Genomic DNA, 8542 nt, shown 5'->3' with positions numbered 1-8542 from the left:
CGCCCTCCAGTCCGGACACGGTCCTCGCCCAGGAGGTGCGCGTCCTCGATGAGATGTCGGCGGCGTCTGAGCGGCGCCACCAAGAGTTCATGGGGGTGGTCGAACAGATGCCTCACGCCATTGAGTCCCTGGCTCAGAGTGTGGTGGCTTTCGGGGAATCACAGGCCAGGGGGTTCGAACAACTCACGGCAGCGTACGACAGGGGTGTCCAGCAACTGGCCACAGCGCACGACAGGGGTGTGCAGCAACTGGCGGCAGCGCAGGACGCGACTCGCGAGATGAGTGGTGCCGTCCACACACTGGCAGAGCTGATGCGGGCACATACCAGGGCAGTTCGGGCACTCACTTCTGCCACACTCACTGTGGCATGGAGGCATCGCCATTGTTGTGTATGTAACCTGTTCCACCTTAAGAGAGCTTAAGCCTGTTCCACCTTAAGAGATGTACTGCTTTCTCAGGCTGCTGTAGACGTAATACCGGGGGTGAACACACCGGTATATAAGCACTGTGCAGTAATCTTGTATTCAGTGTAGTCCCTACCTCCAACCAGTAAAGACCTGTTTTATTGTTACTGATTAAGTCTGAGTATTAATTACTTGAACAACTCACAGACTTAACACTGGCGACGACTCAGGTTCTTACCCTGCGGCAGTTATTCCACAGCGGCTTCGTCCACAGACAGGACGTTGAAGAGAGGTTTCAAATCTCACCACCCCACTGGAAGCGACAGGCATTAGGACCCTGAAGCCTCCATCAGCGACTGAAAACTGGAGGACAGAAGACATCCTGCAGCTTCTTTTTCAACCTCGGTGGTGGGTAAGCCAAGCAGCGTTGGCTGCAAAGACAGGGCTGGGGGAAGTCGGAGGTATAAGGGCCATCGATCGAAATCCCTGATAAGGGCCGCACTCGGGCTGAAAGGCGCAGCGTCGGCAGACACTGAAGGCGCGAGAGCCGCGGTGAAAAGCGCGGGCCATCGATCGCGGCGGAGATAAGGGCCGCACTCGGGGGCTGAAGGGAGACGGCGTCGGGGGACGGGTGAAGACCGCCAAGCGCGGAAAAACCGCCATTTTGTGGGCGGAGGACGACGGCAAGAGCGGGAAGCCGCCATCTTTGATAGCAGTAAAAAAAAAAATCTGAGAAATTGCAAATCTGATAAAGTACTACAATGCCTAAACACGGGAATATTAGCAACTTTGATAGTGACATCGAAGATTGGGCCATATATGTTGAACGAGTTAAAAATTATTGTAAGGCCAATAAAATTCGTGAGGCTGATAAAGCACTAACATTATTAAATTTAATGGGTGCGAAGACATACGGGCAATTGAAACACCTGTTATCACCAGATGAACCGGCAGATAAGACGTTCGATGAGATTGTTACTGTCCTGAAAGATCATCTAAACCCCACGCCGCTGATGCTAGCGGAACGATTTAAATTTTACGACAGAAGGCAGCTACAGCATGAAAGCAATGCTGAATATTTGCTGGAATTGCGTAAATTAGCAAAATATTGCCAGTTTGGAACGGGACTGACAGATGCACTACGAGACAAATTTGCGTGTGGTTTATTTAAACAGGATACACAAAAGCGACTGCTCGAGGAGAATGAGCTGACGCTTGAGAAGGCGGTCACTATGGCAGCAGCACACGAAGCCGCAGCGAGAGGCACGGCAGTAATGCAGCTACGGTCACCGGAGCTCAGTGCACACAAATTGGGTGTGAGTTCTGGCAAATGTTATCGTTGTGGAAAGACAACACATGATCAGAACCAGTGTTGGTTTAAAAACCAAGAATGTAGAACTTGTGGTAGGCTTGGACATATAGCTAGAGTATGCAGGTCAGGGAAGAAGACCAGCAACAAGAAGTCACCGCAAGGAAAATACGCAAAAGTACACAAGGTGGCCGAACAGGAGTCCGATTCAGACGCTAGCAGTAATGAACTGGCTGGCTTAAGCAGTATTGAACTGGCTAGCTTAAGGGTACTCAACGTTGGTAAGGGTGCAGACCTCCAGACAATTTGGGTTACTCTTCAGATAGAAGGAGTCCAAGTAAAAATGGAATTGGACACTGGATCGGCATTGTCGGTCATGAATAAGAAAGATTACAGAAGGTTATTCCAACATATTCCCCTACAGGATACGGAGATTATATTGACAACCTACACGGGGCAGAGAGTGTACCCCATCGGGACAATAAAGGTTGCAGTGGCCAACAAGGGCGAAGGAAGTCAAATAATGGACTTATATGTGCTACCGGAGGGAGGTCCACCACTACTAGGCCGGGAGTGGTTTAGAAACATAAATATGGACTGGCATTCGCTAAAAGCCATAAAGAGTGAGAACTCGGTGCAGATAATCAGCCCAGACTCTAGAACTGATGATGGTAAGACCAACCCATGTGCAAAAGACAAAGTTTCAGCACAGAATTCCACTGAGCAACAACAACATAGTTTAACAGAGAATTCTGAGTCTGTCAAGTCTACTGATATGCACATTCTTGAGGGACACTGGGCTCGAACTCAACTCCATTTCAAACTACAACAGCAATTAGAACAAATGATTCGCCGTTTTGAGCAAGAGATGAATGAAATAAAAAAGTTCTTTGTTACAGAGTGGGAGAATCTGGAAAGGCAACAGAAGCAACTGATGGAGAAAATGGAGCAGGAGCACACCAACCATCTGCGCGAGGAGGCCGAACGAATCAAAGCTGATTCAGGTTCTGAAGGTGCGAGCCATAATCTGGTGTCAGAAGAGTTAACGGTCAGCCAACTCCTTCATATGCTGAGGGACAAGACTCTGAAATGGGAAAAACTTGAACACGAGCTGCGATCTTCAAAGGAAAAGGGTTCGGAGCTCTCAAAAGTCATTGAGATGGCTGATGTGACGACACAGACTGAAACGACTGCAACAGAGCAGCCATTGGATGCCAAAAGTACGCTGACTCATGTCAATGTAGAACAACAGACCGCTGAAACAGCTGCTCCGGTAGAGGGATTGCATAGTCCGATCAATCAATCTCCAAAGGAAGTTGAAGTATTAAAATCACAAATGAGGTCACTAGTAAACGACTTGCTGAAAGCCCAGAAAAAGCTGGATGCAGAGGTACACATGAAGAAGTCTCTTCAGGAAAGATGTCTGGATTTGGAACAAGAGCTGGCTAACGTCCAGCTGGGTATGGAGGAAATAGACGACCCTCTCGCTGACCTGTCGGACGACTCCGAATATTACTATGTCCTGTCCTGCCCAACTTGTAACTTCGACTCCCACCATACAGAAATCATGGAGGAGCACCGAAAGTCTACGGAACATTGGGAGAAGGTGGCTCTACTACGAAAAAAGGAGGAAGAGAAGGAGGAACTGCGCATGCAGCTGGCAGCTGTGGCAGCTGACAATGGAGCCCAGAGAGTCTCCAAGAAGCAGAAAAGGAAAAGTAAAAACAGAAGATGACCCATCTGAACCATTATCACCTCTACCAGATCACACACGTGATCCCTCCGAACGGAACCAAATCAGTTCGGAAGTTCAAGCTGTTAAATCCATGAAAGGACTATTGAATGAGTAACGTGAACCGACTACACCACAGAGATTGAATCTGTGAACTGTTTTCCGCAGAGACTGAATCTGTGATATGTTACGTTAAACATGAAGTTATATATGTATATATGTTATTACGTTATGTTAAATGGGGGGGTGACTATAAAGCTAAGAAGGGAGGAGTGTTGTGTATGTAACCTGTTCCACCTTAAGAGATGTACTACTTTCTCAGGCTGCTGTAGACGTAATACCGGGGGTGAACACACCGGTATATAAGCACTGTGCAGTAATCTTGTATTCAGTGTAGTCCCTACCTCCAACCAGTAAAGACCTGTTTTATTGTTACTGATTAAGTCTGAGTATTAATTACTTGAACAACTCACAGACTTAACAGCCATGGCACCCGCCGCCCTGCTGCAGCACAGCGGTCTGGCCTCCCTCAGATTGCTGCGCTTGCTACACTGCCAGCCCGGCCGAGTGCCAGTGTCTCTGGCGAGCAGCGCGCACCTGCCATCAACCAGCTTGCCCCCAATGGTGCTGCCGACACTGCCACTCCCCCAGCCAAGGTGCGACGAGCTGCTGCTAAGACTGATGCTGCCCAGCGACAGCTGCAGCAGTCACCAGCCGGCCCCTCCCGGGCCGGGCCTCGTCTAGGCCGACCCCCAAGGGCATCTGCCGACACGCTTTGTGGCCCTCATGAGCCTTCCCCCAGCCTCGCCACACCCGCAGGGCCCAGGTTGAGGCGGAGCAGCAGGTCGGCCAGGGGCCGGAGAAGCCTGTCTAAGGACTCGCCCTCTCGGCACACCCATTAGAGTGTGGTGAGAGCGGTTTCTTTTATATTGGGGGGCTTGTGTTGTGGGGTGCATTATTTTGTTAAGGCCGAGGATCAAGGCATTTTTTGTTCTCATGGGGGTGTCTCTGTTGTGGGGGGGGCTTATTTTTGTAAGGCCGCTGTTGAAGGCCTTTTGGATGGGCAAGTTTTGTTAGTCCTCCCAGGTTTTTGGGAGTGACAGACGTTTTTGACTGTTTTTTGGGGGTCTTTTCTGTTTTTCTGTTTCATGTGGGAAGGGCCCTGAGTTTGTGAAATAAAGCTTTTGATTTATTCAGCATGTCCAGGTGTCATGTTTGAAGTGGTTTTTGCGTTAACCGGCTGAGGGCTTGCGGAGCGGCTGCCTCAGGTGCGTTCATTGCCACAGGCCATTCCCTGACAGGGGCCTAGAAGTGTCGATCAATAAGCCCCCGGCGGACGGCCCTTGGCCCTTGTCGCTCCCTCCTCCTCCTCTTCCTCCTCCTCCTCCTCCTCCTCCTCCTCCTCTTCCTCCTCCTCCTCCTCCTCCTCCTCCTCCTCCTCCTCCTCCTCCTCCTCCTCCTCTTCCTCTTCCTCCTCCTCCATCATCATCATCTCCATCATCATGCCAGGTGGCAGTGCCTGAGTCCTGCGGATAGCCAGGTTGTGCAGCATGCAGCACACGACGACGAACTGGGAGACTCTATCCGGCGAATACTGAAGAGATCCTCCGGAACGATCCAGGCAGCGGAACCGTTGCTTGAGGACACCTATCGTTTGCTCTATGATGTTCCTTGTGGCTTGATGGCTTTCGTTGTATGCCTCCTCCGCTGGGGTCCTGGGTGCGCGGAGTGGGGTCATGAGCCATGTACACAAAGGGTAGCCCTTGTCCCGATAAGCCATCCCCTTGGTGGAGGCTGTGCCTCGAACATGTCAGCCACAGTAGTCTGGCGCAGGATAAATGCATCGTGGCTGCTTCCTGGGAAGCGGGCATTGACAGCTAGGATGCGCTGCCTGTGGTCACACACCAGCTGTACATTTAAGGAATGGTAGCCCTTCCGGTTGCGGTAATCCTCGGCATTGTGGATAGGTGCCCGCATAGCCACATGCGTGCAGTCAATGGCGCCCTGCACCATGGGGAAGCCCGCGATCCTGCCAAATCCGACTGCACGCTGCTCCTGCCTCTGTCGGGTCATGGGGAAGGAGATGAATTGGTGTCTCCTCGCATAAAGTGCATCGGTGACCTGCCGGATGCAGCGATGCGCGGCGAACTGGGAGATGTTCGCTATGTCCGCAGCAGCGGCTTGGAAGGAGCCGCTTGCATAAAAGTTCAGAGCCACTGTGACCTTCACTTCCACCGAGAGAGACGTCCTGCACATCAGCTGTGGACGCAGATCTGTGTGAAGCAGCTGGCAGATCTCTGCAACCACCTCCCTTCCGAAGCGCAGCCTCTTCACACAATGCGCCGCAGTCATGGTGAGATAGGACACCTGCTGCCGGTATTGCCTGAGTGGGTAAGGCCTACGTTGCAGATGCCTGATGGCCCCTCTGCGTCTAGGCATGGCTGGCCCTCTCTCACAGCGTCTGCGAGCCCTTCGCACATAATGCTGCAACTGAGGGTTGGCCCCCCATACAGCCCCATAATAAAGTTGAGAACAGATAAATCACAATGAATCAAATGTCAAAGCACTGGCCAGAAGCCAAAAATACCTCCTATGTTGTCCCAAATCTGTAACCTCTGTCCCTTGGTCTCTGTCCAGAAATCCAAAGCAGTAAAGTCATTGCAGCAAAATGGCTGGGCTTTATAGGTCAATGTAAGTGCCCTTTAATTTGCGCTCCCCGAGGTCCACAGGGCCTCTTTTGCATTCCACCTCACAGTTCTTAGCAGCGCCACGCCCACATTGGGCGGGCGCCACTGAATTTCCGGTTTGGGGCGCACAAACAGCGTTGCGCGACGATATGGGCAGCACGGTGGCATAGTGGTTAGCACTGTTGCCTCACAGCGCCAGGGACCCGGGTTCAAATCCGGCCTCGGGCGACTGTCTGTGTGGAGTTTGCACATTCTCCCCGTGTTTGCGTGGGTTTCCTCCGGGTGCTCCGGTTTCCTCCCACAGTCCAAAGATGTGCGGGTTAGGTTGATTGGCTATGATAAATTGACCCTTAGTGTTAGGGGGATTAAATACGTGGTGTTACGGGGATAGGGTGGGAATATGTGTTGGTGTAGGGGTTACAGGGATCGGGTGGGATATGTGTCGGTGCAGGCTCGATGGGCCGAAATGGCCTCTATCTGCACTGTGGGGTTTCTGTGATTCTGTGATTCTGTGATAAGCTGCGCGCGCACCTGAGTGGGCGCAAACATTTTGCGCCGGCGCTAAATGTCAACTGAATTTGGGCGTCGGCGCAGATCGGACTGCGTTCAGGTGCTAAGTGTCTAGCGCCAGAAATATAGCCCTTTTATGGCGTGAGCGGCTGGCGCAACCCACTGAATTCTAGGCCCTTGTGTTTCAGCAAAGATCCAAACATCAGGGACCCAAAATAAATTTCACACTAGGAACAACCAAAATTGAACAAACCACTAACTACACATACTTGGGCTTAAAAATCAGTTCTACGGGAAATTTCAAACTGGCTGTGAATGAACTGAAAGAGAAAGCAAGAAGGGCTTTCTATGCCATCAAAAAATCAATCCAAATAGAAATCCCAATTAGCATTTGGCTCAAAATTTTCAAATCAGTAATTGAACCAATTGCACTCTATGGCAGTGAGGTATGGGGACCGCTAACACAACAAGAATTTGCAAAATGGGACAAGCACCCAATTGAGATCCTACATGCAGAATTCTGTAAAAGTATCCTCCGGACTCAAAGGAAAACAGTAAACAATGCATGCAGGGCGGAACTAGGCCAATATCCATTAATAATCACTATCCAAAAAAGAGCCACCAAATTTTGAATCACCTTCAAATGAGCAACCCCCAATGCTATCACTATGACGCCCTGAAATGCCAAGAGCAGACCATAAAGAAGAATACCCTCAGTCAACTAGTCCTGGGACTCAGCGTAGTAACTACTAACAATACTAACAATAATCAGCCCAGGACAGTGACAGGGTAACACAAAGAATTCGACCCAACACAATCGTCGCTAAGCAAAAGGAAAAATATCTGACATATTGGGCAGAAACAACAAAAACCCAAAGCAAACTCAATTGCTACTTGGCCCTAAACAGACAATACAACATAGCTGATTACCTGACCATGGTAAAGGATAACAAACTGAGAAGAACCTTGACAAGGTACAGACTTAGCGAACATAGCCTAGCGATCGAAAAAGGCAGACACAGGCAGACCAGGCTGCCAAGAGAAGACAGGATATGCTCTCACTGCAGTCAGGGAGTAGTGGAGACAGAGATGCACTTCCTCACAGCCTGTGAAAAATATCAGGCATCAGGGAGAATTTCTACCAAAAATTCTCACAAATATGCCCTGAATTCAGAAATCTGAATGACAACCAAAACTCCCATACCTACTGGGAGAGGAGAGAAGCTGTGTAACACTGGCAGCACACTATGTTACAGCTTGCCATGAACAGAGGGACAACCAGTAAACTAAGAAAAGAGTATATATAAAAAATGCGAATGTATATTTATACACTCAGGGATATACCTGTTTATACAATGTATGAATAGAACTGCGTTTATGTGTTCAACCATAAATGTATTTTGATGCTTTGGCAACATAAGATGTACCTTATCATGCCAATAAAGCGATTTGAATTTGAATTTGAATTTGAGAACCACAGAGGGAGAGAGTGAGAAAGAGTGACAGGGAGAAAGGAAGGGAGATAGAGAGGAGGGAGAGAGATGGAGGGAGGGAGACAGAGAGGCAGGGAGGGAGGAGGGAGAGGTGGGAGGGGGAGAGGGGTTGGGAGAGGAGAGGGGGAGGTGGGAGGTGGGAGGCAGAGAGAGGGGGGAGGGAGGGGGAGGGAGAGAGACGGGGGCAGAGGGGGGAGGGAGAGATGGGGGGGAGGGGGAAAGAGGCGGGTAGGGAGAGAGAGAGAGGGGGAGAGAGAGGGGGAGGGAGAGAGAGAGAGAGAGAGGGGGTAGAGAGAGAGAGAGGGGGGAGGGAGAGAGGAGAGAGAGGGGAGGGAAGAGAGAGAGGGGCGGAGAGAGAGAGGAGGGGGAGAGAGAGGGGGTAGAGTGAGAGAGAGAGGGGGGTAGAG

The sequence above is a fragment of the Somniosus microcephalus genome, chromosome 29 (assembly GCF_052327205.1).
Source record: "Somniosus microcephalus isolate GS21.2 chromosome 29, FLI_Smic_1.0, whole genome shotgun sequence".
Taxonomy (NCBI): domain Eukaryota; kingdom Metazoa; phylum Chordata; class Chondrichthyes; order Squaliformes; family Somniosidae; genus Somniosus; species Somniosus microcephalus.
Note: the sequence above shows the minus strand (reverse complement) of the source record.